The 22,483-nt window shown below is 41.9% G+C and overlaps 1 protein-coding gene across 4 annotated transcripts in view; it reads right to left on the reverse strand.

Annotated features, from left to right (window-relative positions):
* The window catches only part of LOC136862977 (solute carrier family 41 member 1), an 847,982-nt gene that overhangs the window by 560,130 nt on the left and 265,369 nt on the right, over positions 1-22,483 (reverse strand). The gene's annotated exons all lie outside the window — the stretch shown is intronic.

Here is a 22,483-nt window from a genome sequence, read left to right on the forward strand (position 1 = left end):
GACTTCATGCCTGCTTTCTCTCTTCTCGCAACGGTAATTCCTTATCCACCCTTCTAAGGTATGCCATATCGGACCACCTACAATATTACTAATATTTTGCATCAATGAAGAACAGGAGGCCAAATTTTCAATTCACGTGAGGTAAGAATAACTGTAGTTTCACTTTAGCCTCTTATTTCCTGTGTTTTCATTGCCAGATATATTTCGGTTTTATTAGTTCATTACTTAAGGAAAACAGAGTTTTCTGTTATTTCTGGAGGCTTTCATATAAAAATGTCATTGAAAATTTTGGTGCAACACCCAGCTTCAGCCGCTACGGCCATCTACACGTCCTTGAAGCAACAATTGGCGTTCAGCTCACTCGACGTCTTGAAACACCGCTGACGACCGTGCGGGAAAGGAAAGAAACAAGTAACAAAGAAAAATGCAGCAGCGTGAAGCACCGTTTCCAATTCTCCGCTAACCGAACATAACAGGTCGTAACTAGCATACAGCTCGTAAATTATGTTGGCGCTGCTAAGGTGTTTATTAGACATGGCAAGCTTTACTTTAGCACCTGCCCTGTTCAGGGGAATGCTGCTGCATTCTGCTCTGTCCGAAATCAAGACTCAAGTGGCTCAGCTTGAGATGTTGAATGTTCCGGGCGGAGCGCTAGAATATATTTGTAGAAGCTAGGTTAGGATACAACTGTACACTTCCCCTCATGTACCGCGCGGCACGTTTATTTGGAGCGAGTTCTACCTGCCCCTGAACTCAGTCGAGCAGAATGAAGGCGTCACATTTCTCTCTTACTCGGTATTGTTTTGTTTACTGCATTTATCGCCGAGTGATGACTCCCTTAAAAATGTTTGTTTGAAAGCCGGAGTAAGAAATCCATGAAAACGGACTTTTCAGCCAGTTTGTTTTGAGCTCAAGGATAAAATGGTAAATGCTTAATATGCTCTAAAACATTAACGAATTTCCACATGCCTGAGAGACTGCAAGTTAATTACAGGCAAGTATGTTATATAATCATTTTAATCAGGAAATAATGCAATATTCGTACCAAGGTATCAAAAATGTTTTGATTTCGCACATGACTAACATCTTTGAATAAGTTGACAGTTCCTACTTACATGTAATGCCCATACATTATTAATATGTTGTGTTTCTTGAAAAAGACATTTATTCCCCTAAAGGTAAGTTCCAGAAAATTTTCTGTCAGAACTAGAGTTTACTTATATTTGCGGACAGTTTTTCTTCTTCAAAGTAAACACATTAGAATTATGAAAAAGAGACCCCCTTAACAAACAGCCGTGTGTAGTCAACGTAGCGAGTTTGAAGGAAGTCTCATTGTTGGCGTCTGAGATTGTAATGCGCCGTTCCAGAGATCCACAATATTCTTCTTGTGCAAAGTATAATCAGACAGTAGTGTAGAAAAGTATGTACCACTCCAAGGAAAGTCCTGGACGTAACAAAAACCTAGACAAAAATGTCGTCCGGCAAGAATGCCGGTGAACAACTACTCTGCAGATGAATCAAGCTTCACAAGAGCACATTCTTGTCAGACGACGACCTGGGGAATGGCGTATTCACACATTACATATCGTGCAGTGGCGTATCCTGGAATCTCCACTGAGGCATGCAACTAGTAACCATCCAGTTAACACAATGTAAATTTCAATTCTACTCACCCTAATTACATGTAGGTGAACTCGAGCCAAACAGTTTTACTGTAAGTTTCTGGATTGAACGTGCGTACACAATTCTTGTTTTCTGTTTTTAAATTCACGAGGGTCCGCCTCTGTGGTGTAGTGGTTAGTGTGATTAGCTGCCACCTCCGGAGGCCCGGGTTCGATTCCCGGCTCTGCCACGAAATTTGAAAAGTGGTACGAGGGCTGGAACGGGGTCCACTCAGCCTCGGGATGTCAACTGAGTAGAGGTGGGTTCGATTCCCACCTCAGCCATCCTCGAAGTGGTTTTCCGTGGTTTCCCCTTCTCCTCCAGGAAAATGCCGGGATGGTACCTAACTTCAGGCCACGGCCGCTTCGTTCCCTCTTCCTTGTCTATCCCTTCCAATGTTCCCATACCCCGCAAGGCCCCTGTTCAGCATAGCAGGTGAGGCAGCCTGGGCGAGGTACTGGTCATCCTCCCCAGTTGTATCCCCCGACCCAGAGTCTGAAGCTCCAGTACACTGCCCTCGAGGCGGTAGAGGAGGGATGCCTCGCTGAGTCCGAGGGAAAAGCCAACCCTGGAGGGTAAGCAGATTAAGAAGAAGAAGAAATTTACGAGGGAAGGTAGAGGTCTCCCGGCTTTAACTATTTGAATCTTTTCATCAAACGAACGGCCAGTAAATGGCTTTTCAAACTGATTTACAATTATATCCGTTTTAGACTCATCCATCGTTAATACCACATGTGCGCAAAATATAATAAAACACCGAAAACACAATGAATTAACTCACTAGTTAGCCACAACTCAAGCACTGGAGGTAAGTCACCCCAGTGGCATTGGTCAGTTTCGTCACGTTGGGTTTTCGCTGGGGGGTAATCGGTGGTCCCGTTCGCTGTAAAGATGCCGACTTTCTCCAAGTTGCTAACAGATGGCAGAGGGTAGCACGGGTATGGGATGACAAATTCTGACCAAGTTTCAATTGCAGCGACATCGTTCGGAGGGTTTCAGAACTACGTCTGCCACTGAATGCAATTTTAAGATTGAATGCCTTACATCTGTAACTCCTCCATTCGCTGTCTCTTTCTTCCTAGAATGGTGTAGACGGCGAGACTACACCAGCACCACACGTAGTCAAGCAACGGAACCAGTACAGTTGCGCGGACCTTTTGAACTTCTGAGAGATGAAATCGTTAATATTTGACTTGAAACAACCTAAAATCGTACATCAGACAGTTCTTTGCGTTATCATAAACGCATGCAATGAATGCCTTGCATTCAAGGAGAATACGCCCCTGATATCGTGCCAACAGTGTAAGACACGGCCAAGGGCGGGTTTTGGGCTGAGCATGAGAGGCCGTGCCTTCTTTACTTGTATTTCACAAACATTCAGATTTTCCTGTGAATCAACTGAGGACCTAATTTATTTCCTCTCAGAAGTTTACGGCCAAATTTCATATCCTTTTATTTGGATTCCTCCCGCGTAGCTAATAATAATAATAATATAATAATATTTTCAGAGGTACAATGCGAACTGTATGGCAAGGATTCGTATGGAAATGTTTATTTTATGTAATTTAGTATATAGTCTGGTATGTACGCTGGTTGACGGTGTGAAGCCTCTAAATGTGAGAGCAATTGACGGTGTAAACGTGCGACCAGTCATGGCCAGACCGCTCGAGACGGTGCACGTGACATTGTCTTTGCCATCAGCAGTGTGGATTGGAGGCTCCGGCCGCATCCGCCCTCCACTGGCCTCTGGGAGGAGGACCCGTCCACCGAGTGACATCACTTGGCGGGCGGTTTGAAATCTGGACTGCTTGCTAAGAGTGCACCCTTAACCTCTCATGACGTTACGCTGACTACGTGTTCAGGCTTAAACATACAGACCCCGGGTTCGACTTCAGGCTTAACTTTACAGACCGAAGTTCGATGCCCAAGAGTGCAAACTTAACCTAACAGGTATGGATTTGACTCCAGGCTTAACCTCACAGCAGCGTTAACGTTACAGACTCATTTGAGATTCGGTCTCAGCCTTAACCGAACTGTTATGAGACATGTTCCAGGGCAACATCAGAGTTTTGGAGCCGAGCTTGGAATCTTGGACAATATGGCGGCTACACATTGTACTAATGGGTCTGGGAAGATGGTGAAAGGTCTAATACATTTGATTTATTCATGGGGGCGTAACGTTGGAAGGCGACCTCAGGGACTCGAGACCGAACTCGAAATTCTGATCAAGATGGTGGCTACACATTGTACTAATGGGACTAGGGAGATGGTGAAAGGCTTAATGCATATGCCTTATTCATAGGGGCATAACTTTGGAGGGCTACTATAGGGTGTTGGAGATGAACTTGGAATTCTGAACAAAATGGCGGCCATAAGGCCTAATACGTATGCTTTACTCATAGGAGCGTAATGTTGGAGAGCGACTTCAGGGTCTCGGAGCTGAGCGGCTGTAGAGTCAAATACGCTAGCGTTTGAGATAATGCGTAATGCGCTGTTGGTTTTTAGTGTTTGAAACACTGATTTTTAATTTTAACTTTAGAGGTTATATATTTAAAGTCTACAGACTTATAGTGCGTACAGTATTGATTATACCACTCAAGGGACCAAACCCTTGTGTTCATATCTGAAAACTGTTCGCACTAATTGCCTGATGAAAGAGGTTAAGACTTACTTAAAACCTCCAACCCGAACGGAGAACGAACCTGCGACTCCTTCGGACTAAAAAGCTTGAACGAAATTCAAGCATCTAAATCCGACCAATGAAAAATCGCCGACCAGACTAGGAATCGAGCCTGGACTACAGACTATTATGCTAACTAAATGATTGTGCATTACAAGCTAATGTTTTAATTCAAACACCCGGCTTTCGCGCAACAAGAATTAAAAGTCAAAGTTCCCGACCCAAACGTGAATCGAACGTGGAGCTCCTTGGAATGAGACTGAAGAGTTTAAGTTCAATTTATTCATCTAACTCCAAACCAAGAGGAAATAAATGTAAAAATCCCCGACACGGCCGGGAATCGATTACAAGCTTTTCTGTCACCGACTAGTGTGAGATATTAGCACAAAGTACGTTAACAGAATGCGGAGAAAGGAATAAGCAAATGTATTAGAAAGTAAGGTCGTGACGGTATGCACATCTCTGCAAAAAGTTGACTTTATAAGCAAGTAGATTAGACTTGGAAGCATTTGCTGAGACAGGAAATGCAAAGTTCATTATTTTTGCATTTAGCCCAGAGCTCTTAGTTAAGGCGTTATCTCATTCTGAATACGGTACAAATAACGATCCATCTTCCGAGTTTGAAAAACTGTCTAGCTGAAGGGTAAGCTTTTTGAAAAACTGCATTGTCATTAGCAGTGTCTGGAACACTCATTTCTTGATTCTACCTTTTCAAGCTTGTAGATTTGAACGCCAGAGACATTTTATTGACCACTATAATGTGTACATCACCTTGAGATTAAAACTGTGTGTTTAGAACTGAAAAACAAATCGAGATACACCCGACCGAGAACCGAACCCGGCGCTCCCTATCTTCGACTGTAAACTATTATGCTAACTAAATGGCTGAGCAGTAAGTAGCGTGCGTTTAATTCAAAACGCCTAACCTTCGAGCTACAAGGAATTGAAAGTTAAAATCCCCGATCCGACTAGGAATCGAACTCGGGGCTCTTTCGTTTTGATTGCAGACTATCATGCTAACTAAATGACTGCACACTAAAATCGTGCGTTTAATTCAAAACACCTGACCTTCGAGCTACAGGAAATTAAAAGTTAAAATCCACGACTCGATCGGCGTTCGAACCCGGGTCTCTTTCCCTTGGACTGAAGACTACCATGCTTACTAAACAACTTTGCATTGAAAGCGTGCGTTTAATTAAAAACACCCGACATCGATTTTCTTCGACCGAAGACTGGTGTGAATTAACAGCTCAATCCGCTACAGAGAAGAAATGCTGAAAATGTATTTATGAAGCGAAGTTCTGTTACTCCTCAGCAATATTGTCTCGACAAGCAGCTAGGATTAATGACCTAGCAAGAATTTGTTGAAACAAGGAGAAAAATATGCACATTTTGAGCTTTTAATTGCTGTTTATAAACGGGTCACCGACAGTGGTTGTCTGATACTACCCATTAAGAAGCTCGTTGTGAAAACTTTATAAGGCACCTTCTTCTTCTTCCTGTTATTATTGAATTATTCTATACGTATGTTACATGACTGTGTTCTCTTTTTTTATCATAGATAATCTAAGGCCTAGTTTACTGCAGAGCTATTCTCAAGTGGAGTGAGCGGTTCGAATTTCCTGTGTAGCTAGCATGAATAAAATACCCTTTAGAACCCTTTAGTTTTCTTCAGCCCTTTACCCCTTTAGTGCAAGACTTGATATGTTGCTAAATTTCAACCTCACCTCTGTCATTCTTAGATCAGCCTTTTAGGCTGACGACTGTTCAGTTTTCAAGACTCAAAAGGCAAGTGCGCTGCTACCTGAACTACCCGGCCTATGTTAGTCTACGTAGACTTTATATCTATGTTTAAACATTACCCCTGACTGTCATTCTTACATCAGCCCTTTGGGCTGGTGACCGTTCAGTTTTCAAGACTCAAACGTCTAGCGCTTCGCCTTCTAAGCTACTCAGCCTAAGTCTATATATAGACTTGATATGCTGCTATGTTTCAATGGCTTGTGCCTAATAACCGTGAAGTTTTCAATATGTTATCCCCTCAGCTTTACTACTTTCAACTGGGAATATGGTTGCTGTTAGAATTAGAATTTATCTTGAGTAAGATCTCTAAATGTGCAGGTCACCTATACAGCAACAAGTCAAAAATCCACAGCCTCCGTACAGTTTTGTCGCGAATTGTTTTTCAATTCTGAACACAAAGTTTTAATCTCCAAGTGATGTAAACATGACGGTAAGCAATTATATAGCTCTAGGTTTAAATCTGTAAGCTCAAAACGTTAAAATAAAAAACTAAGTGTTCCAGACACTAAAATTGATGCTTGTTGATTCTTGTTTTAAGGGGCCTAACATCGAAGGTCATCGACCCAGACACTAAAATGAACAGAGCGTTACGCATCAGTACAGTTCATCATTGCAGGAGTATACGATTACAAATTCAGACCATATGAAACACACATGTCACAGTAAACGGTTTCCTAAGATTCACATCAATACAGTGTACCCCCTCTGGCAGCAATGTAGGCGTGTATTCGCGCACGGAATTGATCATAAAGGTGTCGAATGGCATCCTGCAGTAGATTGTCCCAAGCATCTTGCACCGTATGATGAAATTCGACAATGGTTCTTGCAGGCTCTGGAAAGCGCGCAAGTTCGCGCTTTATCGTGCCCCATACGTGTTCAGTTGGCGAGAGATCTGGTGATTTTCCTGGCCAAGGCAGTTCTACAGCACGTAGAGCACGTCGCGTCGCAGCAGCTGTAGGTGGACGTGCATTGTCCTGCTGAAAAATCATATCACCTTCCTGTCGAAGAAAAGGCAGTATCACGGGGACAACCTATGCAATTTAGCGGGCACTGGTTACGTTACCATGCAGAAACACCAATTGTGACGACGAGTTGTAACTGATGGCCCCTCACACCATGAAGCCTGGGGTGGGCGAATGCACTCTGGAATAGGCCGCTCACGAGGTCTACGCCGTACACGTGTACGTCCATCACTTGCATACAGAAAGAACATCCTGAATAGCCATGCTTGGCGGTGTTGTAGTGTCAGTGGTAGCCTGGCCGGAGGCACACGTAATCGTAATTCTGCAAGCAGACGGTTCCCAATGGCTCCCTTGGTGACATAGCAGGATGATGTTCGGTCGGCCACCGCTGCTCGCACAATGCATCTATCCTGACGTGTGTCTGTACTACGCTGACGTCCGGAGCCTGGTCTACGGGTGTAGGAATGTTCCACAGACCTCTGCTGAAAGCAGTGACACACCAACACATTGTGCCTAACATGTGCAGCAGTTTGTCGATACGCCCATCCAGTTTCCCGCAGGCCCACAATACGACCCCGTTCAAGTAGCTGCATTTGTTCAACTCGTCGGCGGTGCATGCATGTACGCTAGAATGAATGTTGCCAACACTGTTCACCTCTAACCTCAGTACGAGGGCACAATTGTCACACGCATTAAGTACTCGTACCGGGCGAGTGGCCATGTGGTTAAGCGCGCGCAGCTGTGAGCTTGCATCCGGAAGATAGTAGATTCGAACCCCACTGTCGGCAGCCCTGGAAATGGTTTTCCACTGTTTCCCATTTTCACACCAGGCAAATGCTACGGTTGTACCTTAATTAAGGCTACGGCCGCTTCCTTCCCACTCCTAGGCCTTTCCAATCCCACCGTCGCCATAAGACCTATATGTGTCGGTGCGACGTAAAGCAAATAATCTCTCTGTATATATAAAAACTAGCAAGATACCCGTGCTTCGCTACGGTAATATACTGAAATTTATAATTGAATGCTTATCGTTTTATATACATCCCGCCGATATTCGTGATCTGACTCGTTTACTGAGAGATTACGGCAACGTTCCTCCCATTTTTCAATCTTTCCTTCCAGCAATCGATTTCGTATTTCCTGGTCTAGGTCCAGGTATTCCACCCGGTCAGTTGGGTTCCTAAATCTTAGCCATGCTTTCCTATAAGCATTTTTAATGTGGATCAAATCCTTGAGGAGATCCGGCGTGGTGTCCTCTTAGGTGCCTAGGCGGTACTAAACCGGCGGCCGGACAGCAATCGTAGTCATTACCCGTCCAGGACCCGTTTCCAGCACGGTCCGCACATGTTGACGACGGTCCAGGATATTATTATTATTATTATTTTTATTATTATTATTATTATTATTATTATTAGGGTGGTGAAATTAATTGAATTTAGGCATTATTATTATTATTATTATTATTATTATTATTATTATTATTATTATTATTATTATTATTATTATTGATGTTCTGGACCCCACAGCAAAATGCAAGACCGCTACTTGGCGGTAAAATACATCTGCTGTCATTGTCATTGCTAACAATGTGACCAGCACCATTGTTGCGCGTAGGCAAGTGTGCGGAATTTCTGGCGATACGAATGACATACCTCCGTGTATTATTGACCTTATTATAGAGGTGAACAATTTGACGGCCAATCTCATTCCTATCGTTTATTTCAAATGTGTTTAAATTTTTATTTATATGCCAGGAGAATCTACTCTAATCTAAGAACGTTCTCCGAAGGAAAATATGGCTGTTGAAAAAGAACCCAGGAAAGATTAAAAATGATCGGTTTATGATCAGAATAAGTACATCGCAAGTCTACAGCCTGTTTCCTATCATTCGACAGGATCAGTGATGGAATGAATAAAGCCCCATCTAGTGGCGACAAAAGGAATTGTGCCGGCTGCCGAAGCTCCCCTCTGGGGCAATGATCGATGAGTGACAAATGAAATGAAATATTGGACAGTGTTGCTGGAATGAATGATGACAGGGAAAGCCGGAGTATCCGGAGAAAAACCTGTCCCGCCTCCATTTTGTCCAGCACGAATGTCACACGGAGTGACCGGGATTTGAAACACGGAACCCAGCTGTGAGAGGCTGGCACGCTGCCGACTGAGCAACGGAGGCTCCTTATAAGTACATTACGAACAGTAAAATCAATTGGTCTCACCTCCTTTTATACCCCACCGCCGTTAAGTTTATTTACCCCCACCCTCCAAAAAATTAAAAGAAGGCGTGTTTCTTTATGTTTAAAGGAGATTCCAAATACCAATGTTCACGTTTATTACCTTCAGTTTTGAGATATAAGTATCCCCTTAAAAATAATTCACGTTTTTAACTTCCTTCCACATTCCCCCCCCCCCCCTCCCTCACAAAGTGATATTAAAGCAAAAAATACTTGTTCCTTTAATAGTAAAGGATCTTCTAAATGCCAATTATCACCACTCTAACCTCTTCAGTTTTTGATTTATGTGTCCTCATGAAAGGAATTCAACTCCTTTTCACTCCCGCCCCCCCCCCTCTTAAGATTGTTTCCCCCCCAAAACGCGCTTTTCTTTGTTTTTAAAGGAGATCAAAATACCAATTTTCACGTCTGTAACGACTTTAGTTTTTATTAGATGTATGTATTCTCATACAATTAAGTCAATTAATTTTTTCTATCCTTTAACACTCCAAATCCCCTTCATTGGATTTTCCGAGAATACGTGTTTGTTTACTTTTAAAGCAGATTCCAAAAATAAAATTTCACGTGTGTAACATCTTCATTTTTGAGATATCAGTAGCCTAATTAAAAGAATTCAACACCATTTTCAGTCACTTTTACCCCCCACCCCCCACTACCCAAGTTGTATTTTCGAAAACTAAAAATACACTTTTCTTTATTTTTAATAGGATAAAAAAATGACCAATTTTCACTTCTGTACATGTTAAGTTTTTTGAGATATACTGTAGAAATTCTCATTTTAAAATTTCACCCCATTTTAGTTCCCCTTAAGTGGAGTTTCCGAAGACAAATCACCTATGTTTCTTTACACATACAGGAGATTCCAAATACCCACTATTTACGTCTGTAACATTTTACGCTTCTCAGATATTCTGTAGATATAGTCTTTCAAAAAATTCACCCCAATTTGCCACTCCTGTTTAACCGCCATTAATTGAATTTTCCAAAATCAAAAATATACGTGTTTCTATATTTTTAAAGGAGATCCCGTTTACAAATTTTCAGTTCTGTAATATCTTCAGTTTCTGGGATATATGTATCCTCATTAAAGGCATTCAACCCATTATTCACCCTTTTACACCCCTCCTATTGGGATTTAGAGAAAACAAAGAAATACGTGTTCCTTTATTTTTAAGGGAGATTCTAAACACCAATTTTTACATCTGTAAACGTTTAAAGTTTTAAGATGTAGACACACTCATTTTAAAAATTCGCCCCCCTTTTCACCCCCCATTATTTGGATTTTCCAAAAACGAAAAAATACCTGTTTCTTTATTTTTAAAGTAGATCCCAAATACCAATTTTCAGGTCTGTAATATATTCAGTTTCTAAGATATAAGTATTCTCTTTAAAGGCATTCAACCCATTTTTCACCCCTTTTCACCCCTCCTATTGGGATTTTCCGAAAACAAAAAAATACGTGTTCCTTTATTTTTAATGAAGATTCTGAATACCAATTTTTACATCTCTAAACTTTAAAACTTTTGAGATAAAGATGCACTCATTTTAAAAATTCACCCCCCCTTTTAACCCTCGCATTAATTGGATTTTCCAAAAACAAAAAAATATGTGTTTCTTTATTTTTGAAAGCGATCAAAAGTACCAATTTTGAGGTCTGTAATATCTTCAGTTTCTGAGATATATGTATTATCTTTAAAGGCATTCAACACATTTTTCACCCCTTTTCACCCCTCCTATTGGGATTTTCCGAAAACAAAAAAATACGTGTTCCTTTATTTTTAATGAAGATTCTAAATACTAATTTTTACATCTCTAAACTTTAAAACTTTTGAGATATAGATGCACTCATTTTAAAAATTCACCCCCCCTTTCACCCTCGCATTAATTGGATTTTTCAAAAACAAAAAAATACGTGTTTCTTTATTTTTCATAGCGATCAAAAGTACCAATTTTGAGGTCTGTAATATCTTCAGTCTCTGAGATATAAGTAGCGTATCCGGATTAAAGGCATTCAACCCCTTTTTCACCCTTTTTCACCCCTCCTATTGGGATTGTCTGAAAACAAAAAAATACGTGTTTCCTTATTTTTAAAGAAGATTCTAAATACCAATTTTCACATCTGTAAACTTTTAAAGTTTTTAGATATAGACACACTCATTTTAAAATTTCACCCCCCTTTTCACCCCCTTAGCGACGGAATTTCCAAAAATCCTCTCTTAGCGAGCACCTACATCTTAATATGAATATATCCCCAAAATTTCATTTCTTTATGTCCAGTAGTTTTGGCTCGGCGATGATGAATCAGTCAGTCAGTCAGTCAGTCAGTCAGGACAAGCTACTTTATATATATAGATAAGAGTTTTGTCTGTACATTGTTCAGAATTTTAAAAGGATGTTATTTCTGTGTCCGTCGTGTCTACAGTAACAAGGAAATGAACTTTTTAATTTTTCGTAATTTCTGTCTCTCTATCTGCATGTATGTACACGCATCACGAGAAAACAGCTGACCGGGCGAGTTGGCCGTGCGTGTAGAGGCGCGCGGCTGTGAGCTTGCATCCGGGAGATAGTAGGTTCGAATCCCACTATCGGCAGCCCTGAAAATGGTTTTCCGTGGTTTCCCATTTTCACACCAGGCAAATGCTGGGGCTGTACCTTAATTAAGGCCACGGCCGCTTCCTTCCAACTCCTAGGCCTTTCCTATCCCATCGTCGCCATAAGACCTATCTGTGTCGGCGCGACGTAAAGCCCCTAGCAAAAAAAAAAGAAAACAGCTGAAGGTAATTTAATGAAAACCGGTGTATAAAGTCGGAGAATAAGTCGCTACAATCTAGGCCATAAATACTTTTATTCATGCTGAGAGAAATGGTGGTTTAGGAGAAGGCCTAAAATTTAATTCTCGAATATTTATGATATTAGTGGTCGTATCGATAAATACTACATAACTAAAGTTATATAGTATTAAATTTCCAATCATTCATGTCATACATTTTTGCCGTACCGACTATGAACACTTAGATATTCATGAATTTGGAATTTTGTTACCAAGTCCATATCAGCGCCGAGTCACAGCTGCGCCCCTAACCACACGGCCAACTCACCCGGTCGTACCGAGTGTAACAACCTGCGTGAATATTAGCGGGAAGTAATTGGGGAGTTAGATAACTTTCTTCATTAGCATGCCATTCCTCTGGTCCATACATTTTCTGATACTACTGGTACGTAACACGTTGGTTCATCATAGCATTCGATCTATTCAATCCCTATTCTGAGGCACTGATTGGAATGAACAGTGTGCAAATTTAACGGAATAATGGCAGAGGAATGTTCACAGCTGTCTGCGGCCTGGGCACTCCAGCTCTGGAATTCGGACTGTTACATCGGCACTGTAGTACTGCTCTTCCGAACATCTCCCTCCTTAGGGTGTTAATTCCGCATCTAGCTGTAGAACCGGTCTCAAGCCAGAATAAACGCGGAGATACATCCTAAATACTAGAGAAATGGAAACGCATTACTCCTGCGTCAGCTCCCAACTTTATTCCGATAAGACAAATAGGTCCTAAGTTACAAGTTGTGAGTCCCAGAATTAGCTGTGTAGACACACTAACCCTTGCGCTACCTCCCTACTCTCGTGAAAGCAATGCAACAGCTATCCAAGTTTCTTGTATCGTGCTACAGGTAGGTATTATTTCTTAAAATATTATGTTCTAGTTACGTGTTTCGGAAATGTTAATATATCAAGGAAAGTATCCTCTTTGTTCTGTTCTGTGCGTTCCGTTGCACTGGCAAATGGCCTTCTGTACATGCGGTGCGAGTTTATTTTGTCAAATGAACGAGGTATTTTATTATGAGCTATCTTAGCCAAGGAGCTTATCTATCTCTCCGTCTCTCGTAGACACTATTTCTCCACTTAGACTGGCGTCGGCATTCGGTAGCTGGTCGTGCTCATAATAAACTAACTCGTTCATTTGAACGACTCAAGGCGACGAACGGTATCGAATGAACTAGTCCAAGCAAATGAACTAACTGGACATCTTAACCTCTTTCATGAGACAAGTAGCGCGATCTGTTTACAGTCTGAGCACAAAGTTTTAATCTCTAAGTGATGTAAAAATACTATTAGCTATTGTGTCTCTAGAGCCCAAATCCATAAGTTCTATTGTTAAATGAGAAATTGAGTGTTCCTGACTTTAGCATCCTTTAACACTTTAGTGTCCTTTAATGCTCTTTAGTCCTATAGTACCATGTAGCCCTTTTCCGTTTAGCTATTTAGTGCCTTTTAGCCTTTAATTGCCCTTGAGCCCTTTATTGCCCTTGAGCCCTTTAGTGCCCTTATCCCTTTAATGTCCTTTAGTACCCTTTAGTATCCTTTTTAGCCCTTAAGTTCTCCACTGTCCTATACCATTTAGCGCTAGGGTGCTCTTTAGCCCTTTTGTTTTTTACTCTAAAAGAAATTTCAAGTATCATCCAAAACTTTTAACGTTCGATGTTATTTTTACATCGAAATTTTAATAAGAAACAGTCGAGTGAGAGTCATGTATATATACAGCGTGATTCAGTCGCCCCTTCCAGTGTAGTTTTCATTCCGTCCTGAAAACATCTGCCCTGCCGGTATGCTCAGACAACACAACAAACTGGACGACGGAACAGGAAACACGCCAGTACATGGCGGCACACTGCCGGTATCGACAGTCAGTCAGTAGGCGAAGGACAGTGCATAGTGGCGCATCTGACGGGATAGCGAGTCACTGTCTGGGTCTCGCTTGATAATGTTCCGGAACACAAGCGTCAGTTGTTATTTTTACATCGAAATTTTAAAAAGAAACAGTCGAGTGAGAGTCATGTATATATACAGCGTGATTCAGTCGCCCCTTCCAGTGTAGCGGAACATAACTGTGCACCGGCACAGTGTGCCGAAACAGGGACATAGTGCCCAACCCTATAATCTACCACTCATCAACAAAAAACTTCTAGGCAAAATCAAAGACGAATGTGCTGGAAATATCATACACTTGAAGTTAGAAGAGACCAACAATTTATCAATAGAGATTAAATGTAACAGTAAAGGGTCACATATAGTTGCAGTTAAAATAGGAAGAAACCAAGTGTTGACCAATAGAGGTCAGACATAGTTGCAAGGTTAAAGACACAACGAGAAGTACGATTCATCAATAGAGATTAATGGTAAGAGTAAAGAGTCCGTCGCAGTCGTAATGTTAAAAACGTCAAGCATGAACGTAACTTATCAAGTATTCACGAAGAGCTTCCTGATGAGTAATAACAGACAAGGTGTTAATAGCTCCCGACTTTAAATAGCAATCCAATGTTCAAACGTATGTCTAATTTTTCAACGCGCCGGCAGGACAATGACATGTATGAACACTTGCACAAAAAGCTACATTTGCCAATTTTTTCTAACAGTTCTGATATTTCCTGCGCGCATTTAGCTTGCGAGGTCCGAAGAATGCAGTAACATAAAACTTCCTGTATGTTTGTCAGCATTATTGCTAGCCTTGTAGTTAGAATCAGTATCCGCTTTGGTCTCTAACAATGTAAGTGATAAACACTAATTTGGCTCAAAGACTAATCTTTGATTGACTGAATATTACGGAACTAATGTGCGTGTAGTTGTAAGGTTAATCAAGGCTGATTTAAATATTCTAGATTTTTTAATTCCCGACTGTCGGGGATTTTTATTCCTTATTGGGTAATTCTGACAAGACGCGAACTCCCGCTGGGGGCTAAATTCCGACACCAGACTATTTTTACGGATCATGTTGAGTATTCAGTACCAGGGTGGGTTGGATATTGTAAATTATTGTTTGTGTACAAGGCACTTAATATTTGAATTGTCGGGCTAAGTAGCTCAGACGGTTAAGGTGCTAGCCTTCTGACTTCTACTTAGGGAGTACTGACTAACTCTTGGACAGCAGGGAAAACTACGTTGAGGATAGCTGCGCAGCCCGTCTAAGTAGATTTTACTATCCCGTAAAAGAACTGGAAACAATGAACTTTGTATTACCTGTGTCACCGAATACTTCCAAGTCTAATAAACTTGCTCGTGCAGTCAATTTAAGCTAAATTGCACATCACTTTATAAACATTCTTACCATCGATGTTTTCCTCTTATAGACTTAAACTCTATAGTTCTAAGTCCAAGGGAACTCAAGGTTCGAATCCCAGTCGGAGTGGGGATTTCCTGCAGCTCAAACGTCAAATGTATCGAATTAAACAATAGCACTTCAGTTGTGTTGCTTCAATTAAACACAAAAAAAATTAATGTACAACTAGGCTCGTTAGCTACCCAAGTAGAGGAGCTACGGGTTTGAATCGTAGTCGGGTCGGTTCGTTCCAAGAAAAAATCTAGTATTCGATTTTCATGGTTATGTTGTGCTTCAGTCTAAGAGAGTTCCAAGTTCGATATCCGTTCTTATTTTGTTCAAGGTACCGGGCGAGTTGGCCGTGCGTGTAGAGGCGCGCGGCTGTGAGCTTGCATCCGGGAGATAGTAGGTTCGAATCCCACTATTGGCAGCCCTGAAAATGGTTTTCCGTGGTTTCCCATTTTCACACCAGGCAAATGCTGGGACTGTACCTTAATTAAGGCCACGGCCGCTTCCTTCCAACTCCTAGGCCTTTCCTATCCCATCGTCGCCATAAGACCTATCTGTGTCGGTGCGACGTAAAGCCCCTAGCAAAAAAAATGTTCAAGGTAGTCCTAGACTCGATCTCTGATTAGGTTAGATATTTTGACTAACGTTACTTTTGCTCGTCAAATATTAATGATGTTATTGACTTTATGTTCTATTAACTGCTTTTAGATGCACCGAAGTGCCGGAATTTAGTCCCGCAGTCGTTCTTCTCTTGTTCAAGGGAGTCCCAGACTCGATCTCTGATTGGGTCAACTATTAATGATATTGGCTTTACGTCCCACTAAATACGTATTTTAGAGTCGCCGAAGTGCCGGAATGTAGTCTCGCAGTACTTATTTTTTAGTTCAAGGGAGTCCCAAACTCGATCTCCGTTTTAGGTCAAAGTCCAAGTTCCGGAAACTAAAAATATGAATAACGTACGTGTATTAAGACTTACACCAACTCCCTAGTCACATGTGCAGCCGCCATCTTGCTCCCAGTTCAGCTCCAAGCTACCTTAAGTCGTTTTCCAATGTTTCGCCGCTATGAATAACCCTGGCGGTACAGTCCTTGAAGGGCCTTGGCCTACGAAGCGACCGCTGCTCAGCCTGAAGGCCTGCAGATTACGAGGTGTCGTGTGGTCAGCACGACGAATCCTCCCGGCGGTTATTCTTGGCTTTCTAGACCGGGGCTGCTATCTCACCGTCAGATAGATCCTCAATTCTAATCACGTAGGCTGAGTGGACCTTGAACCAGCCCCCAGGTCCACGTAAAAATCCCTGACCAGGCCGGGAATCGAACCCGGGGCCTCCGTGTAAGAGGCAGGCACGCTACTCCTACACCACGGTGCCGGCCTCTGTGAATAAAACATACGTATTAAGCCTTATAGCCGCCATCTCGTTCCAAGTTCAGCTCCAAGTCCTGGGAGGTTAAGTTATATTAACGCGTGGTCAGTGTAACGTTAGGCTTGCAGTTAGCCAAGGTATCGAACTTGAAGTCTGTTAGGTTAAGCTTCTATTCTTATGTGGTTAGCCAGTGTGTTGAACTTTGAGTTTCTTACGTTAAAGCTTGTAGGCTACACTTAGGCTTCGAACTAGGGTCTGTACTTTTAACACGCTTAGGCCTGGAGTCGAACACGGATCTGCGAGGTTAAGTCTAGACACGTAATGCCTGTTAGGTTAAGCTTGCCTTCTTAACCATGATCACGTTGGCTGTTAGGGTAAGCTTGCACTTTGTGGCATAGTCCTTGGGTCTGTGAGGTTAATGCCTTTAAGCCTGGGGTCGAACCCGAGGTCTGTAAGGTTAAGCCTGTACACGCAGCAAGCGTAAGTTCATGTTAAGTTAAGAGCACGCTCTTAGCCAAATAAGGTTACGGGCACTCTCTTCGCTAGCAGCCCGCAACACGCTCTGACGTCACTCACCGGATCAGGCCTCGTCAAGGTGCCACCGGATACCGGATGCGACAGAACTCCCCATTCAACTACATCCGTCCTTGGCTGGGTGTATGCAGTGTAACCTTAATGAGTTCATGAACTATTCAGCATTATAGTTGATTTTTGGGTTAAGGATTTCGAGGAATAAAAACTATTTTAACTCTCCATGTATAAATTGCAGCCTGTAGCAATCGTAATAAAATTGTTTCAGTATGTAATGTACACGCTGTTCATTAAGTCATTTTGAATTTTATAGGTCTTTTTTACGGCTTTTAGGTCATAAGTGCATGCATCTTTCATACACTTTTAGGTCATAGAAATCCGCTTCCTAGTTATAATAATAATAATAATAATAATAATAATAATAATAATAATAATAATAATAATAATAATAATAATAATAATAATAATGTCTCTTACATTTTACAGGCAGTTATTCGCCTTTCCTCGCTTCTTTCACGTTTGTTCGTCGTAGCTCCGTTGACACCAACGAGCTAGAGTATAATACCTAGAGTGGCTCCAGCAGCTCGATTAGCGCTCCGGGCGGAGGCAAGCAGCACAACGGCCGCCATGATATAAATGTACTGTGTAGAGATGAGAAGAATGCAAGAATGAGGAATGTGGCCTGTAAGCACGAACTTCCTGTTCTGCCCAGACAGATCGGCTCTTATCTGTCCTTATCTCCTACACGAAAACATTGACTCACACTTTGCGGTTTGCTGGATTACAACTGACAAGGGCGAAGAGCTGCCAGTAGAAGACAATATAAAGTCGCCTGGGTAGTAGCGGAGTTGCTATGGTAACCATTGCGTCACTGGCTGTGCTGGTGAAAATCCCTTCACCCCGTGCCTCACCGAGCATGTGCATTCTTCTGATCTCCCAACAATACCAGCTAACGACAAGAGCTCTCTGAGTAATCTCGCATGTGTGTCAATCTCATCGTTGACAGAAATTATTTATAGTTTCGCTTTATTTACTGAAGTTGGCATGCTTTTATTCGAGCAAAAAAATAGCGTATCCTTTTTCAGTTAAATTTACTTCTTTTCTATTATAAATACGCTACGTATATTAAAAGATCATCCTAATCGTTCGTCACTGTAAATTCTCGTCACACGTTCTCACTAAAAGACAAATAGCTGACTAGGCAGTGGGTAATTAATATGAAGAGACACAAGTGGGATCCCAACCAGCAATGTGCTCTCTATTAAGAATGTTTTGAAGAGCACTATATGCATGTGTCCAACTCTCGTCCCGTTTCTCTACGGGGTCGAGTGTGTAGTTAATGAAAGGAGACGTTTGCTGCCCAAGGCATTACCGACAATAATTTATTGCTCCACTCGTTCATACGAAGTAGTGAAGGAAATATAAATAATCCCAATGCAGAGCAATTTAGATCAGTATAAAGGAAGTGTTTACTGGAACCGATTGATTCATCGACCACTGTAAATTGTAAATTATCAGGAAGTAGTGTGCTTCTCTTATATACGCGGGTTGGAACTTAAACAGCGGCAACACTGCTGTGGAGACGCTATGCAACGGAATCTAATACTGTAGCTGATAGCACACGTTCGTTACATACCTACCTTACCTCAAAGCAAATGGACGCGCCCTTCCCACATCACCTGCGTGCGCACAAGCGAGAGAAACACAGTCACGTGCGAGCTAGCGGTCTAACGTAACGTTGTCACTATGTTTTACAGTCCCTTTTATCTTTGTGTTCAAGGCATCCTTAACTCACTAGACTGAAAATTCTGGAGTAATTTATCATGATCTACGGATATTTGGACATTAATCATGCACGTGATTGAACATTTTCATCCTTATAAAAACGGGTCTTAATATCAGTCTAACAGTAGTGAATCACAGATATAAGAGGAATGAACAAATGTCATCCTCACAATATCCATTAAAGGTGAGGAATGTATGTGTGTAGGGTAGTCGATGAGTTTAAATTCAAAATTCAAATTCTATCACAAATTCAAACTTTATTTAACAGTTATTACTTCACACATTACAGTAGTATGCAGTTTTAAGAGAAAAACATCGATTTTGAAATTTTGTGCATAAATATACAAATTATAGCTAAGTAGTTAATAAATATGGATTGTTGGGAAGGTTTGAGACAACTCCGGTCACGTCAGGTGTTACTGTGATCACTAATACAGTCACAATTTTCAGATACATTTTCCACAAACAAATTGTGTTCTGACAGCAGAGCCCACACAGATCTCGTGGAACCACATTTTTTTTTTTTTCTGAGTGATATAGAATCTACGGTTCTTGCTTTGGAAAGCCCTTCCAGTTTCTTTAATCTTTTGACTAGATCCTTCTGTTCTGTTTCTGAGTACACTGTGGTGTTACCAGGACACGTTACCAGACATTCTCCCTCGTAATGTACCTGATGGAATCTAGTGATATCTGAAGGATCGCAGCTCAGTGACTTTGAATGGCCCTGCTCACGTCATTCTCGGACATATCTCACAGTTTCACCTCCTTTTACAGTTACGCACCATCTGAAATTACATAACATACTTGACGACCGGATACATGAATGTTTCAGGTTCATATAACTAAATTGCTAATACAAATTAAGTGATGGGTTTAGCCCTATAAATACCGATCAAAATAGCAGCAAAGGCCAGTTATTTTTCTCAAGGTTGGACACCCTGCAGGCGTTAGAAGAAAAGTACTCTGTTTAACACAGCAAAGGAAGTCATGTGAAAATCATCGATTCGTTCAAGAGTTACAGGTTAAGTTTAATGGCTTAAATACGCATGTCTTGACAGTTATAGAGTTCTGGAGCATACCTCCACTAACTAAATCCAGTAATAATAATTTCGTGTGGCTATTTCTAGCCGGGTGCAGCCCTTGTAAGCCAGATCCTCCGATGAGGGTGGGCGGCATCTGCCATGTGTAGGTATCTGCGTGTTATTGTGGTGGAGGATAGTGCTATGTGTGGTGTGTGAGTTGCAGAGATGTTGAGGACAGCACAAACACCCAGCCCCCGGGCCACTGGAATTAATCAATGAAGGTTAAAATCCCCAACCCGGCCAGGAATCGGACCCGGGGTCCTCTGAACCGAAGGCCAGTATGCTGACCATTCAGCCAACGAATCGGACACTAAATCCAGTGTGCTGGGATGAATAGCTCAGGCGGTAGAGCGCCGGCCTTCTGAGGTCAAGTTGATGGGTTCGACCCCGGCTCAGGCCGGTGGTAGCTACATGTCGGTAGATTTATTTGAATGTCAAAGTTCCACAACACGTTTCATTCAACAAATGGTGTAACAGACGCCAAGCAGTGCAAGAGGCATGCGAAATATTACCCTCTTGATTGGAAAAGTTCCGGGCTACCCTATTCCTAGACATTACCCACGAGCATTACTCATGAAGAAGTACGTAAGTACCTTAATTACAGATTTCATGCTGTACATTAATGGCATGTTTTTCCTTCCCAGAACTTCTATAGCCGCTCTCGTAAATCACGAAGCTGAACATCGACAAGTGCTCATACAATTATCTCCCTCATTATAATGCTATAATTACCCACTTGACATTGAGAATAACCATGAAGAATTCTCATGAGGGCTGCCCAGGTGACATCTCAACTCCTATTGTCTTCTTAATAGCTGACGACATGTCCATCAGTGAGAGCATTCTCAACGCAACGCAATCCGTCTACTCTACGTCATCTACCTAGTACACTGGGAAGGATTTCACCACGAAAATATATGTGCACTTCCTAACAAGAAAAAAACTGATCGGCTGAAAGTCCACGAGTACAAGAGCGACCGAAAGGAAGGAATACATTATCACAGAGACTACTTGTCTAATTAATGGAAAGTCATGTTCAACCATTTTGATTAATCAGTCTTAAATAAAAGTCAATATCCTTACAGTCAATCAATACTGTCTACTTTTAAGCACGGCAAAACATGTACGCTTAAAAATAAATAATAAGTACAGTAAAACGTGCTCAAACGTCCATTCAGCATTATCTAGACCCCCCTCCACGTATTAGACCCCCCTTGGCTTTTCGAGACAAAGAAAATGAAAATATTAAATCTCGCACACAAGACCCCCCCACCAATTAAATTCGTCAGAGAAGAAGGATTCCGCTTCGAAGCTGGTACAAGCCTTATGCAGCTCTGATGACATCTATTTTTTTCTATTTGCTTTACGTCGCACCGACACAGCTAGGTCTTTTGGCGACGATGGGACAGGAAAGGCCTAGGAATGGGAAGGAAGCGGCCATGGCCTTAATTAATGTACAGCCCCAGCATTTCTCTGGTGTGAAAATGGGAAACCACGGAAAACCATCTTCAGGGCTGCCGACAGTGGGGTTCGAACCCACTATCTTCCGGATGCGAGCTCACAGCTGCGCGCTCCCAACCGCACGGCCAACTCGCCCGGTTCTGATGACATCACACAAATTCGTGAATAGTTTCGTCCGTATGACCCACGCAATGAAAACACGCGTCGGAAGTCATGCAGTACGTAGTTAAGAAATGTCTGTCTCCGTAGCGTAGACCTACTGCCGGAACTTGATTAAAATGGGCGGGAACTTGTCCACTACGGAATATTTCCTCGGTCCCGGCGAAGCTTACGGTGTTACAATATTCTTAATGTTGTATAATCCGGAATCAACGCGGAAACGATAAATCAAAGGATTCTTTAAAATCGACTTGTATCGTGTGGAAAATAATATGAATTGATGTAGTCGTACGTGCAATATTTGTGCATTTCTGGTGCTGGCATGATCAATGTCATTGTTTGGACAAACTGACGCACGTCTTTTGAGGGAGTGATAATACGGATTGTGGAACGAAGGAAGTGCTTGAAAATGCATCTGCAATATTCAACTTTTTCAAGCAGGAAACGGTCCCTGCGAGGCAGAGAACTGCATTCCAAGTGATGTACACTTTACGACCCACCACATTTTCGAATCAGCTACAGCCTTTCTAGCAGCGAGAATGGCCAAGAAAGGGGAGTAGACGAGAAAGAAGATTAAGATCAAAACAAGATTCGAACCCACGAACAGGCCCGAATTGCTTTTGTGACGTGAATGCCTCCACTCTTCTCGAACT

Source organism: Anabrus simplex, chromosome 2, assembly GCF_040414725.1.
Source record: "Anabrus simplex isolate iqAnaSimp1 chromosome 2, ASM4041472v1, whole genome shotgun sequence".
NCBI lineage: Eukaryota > Metazoa > Arthropoda > Insecta > Orthoptera > Tettigoniidae > Anabrus > Anabrus simplex.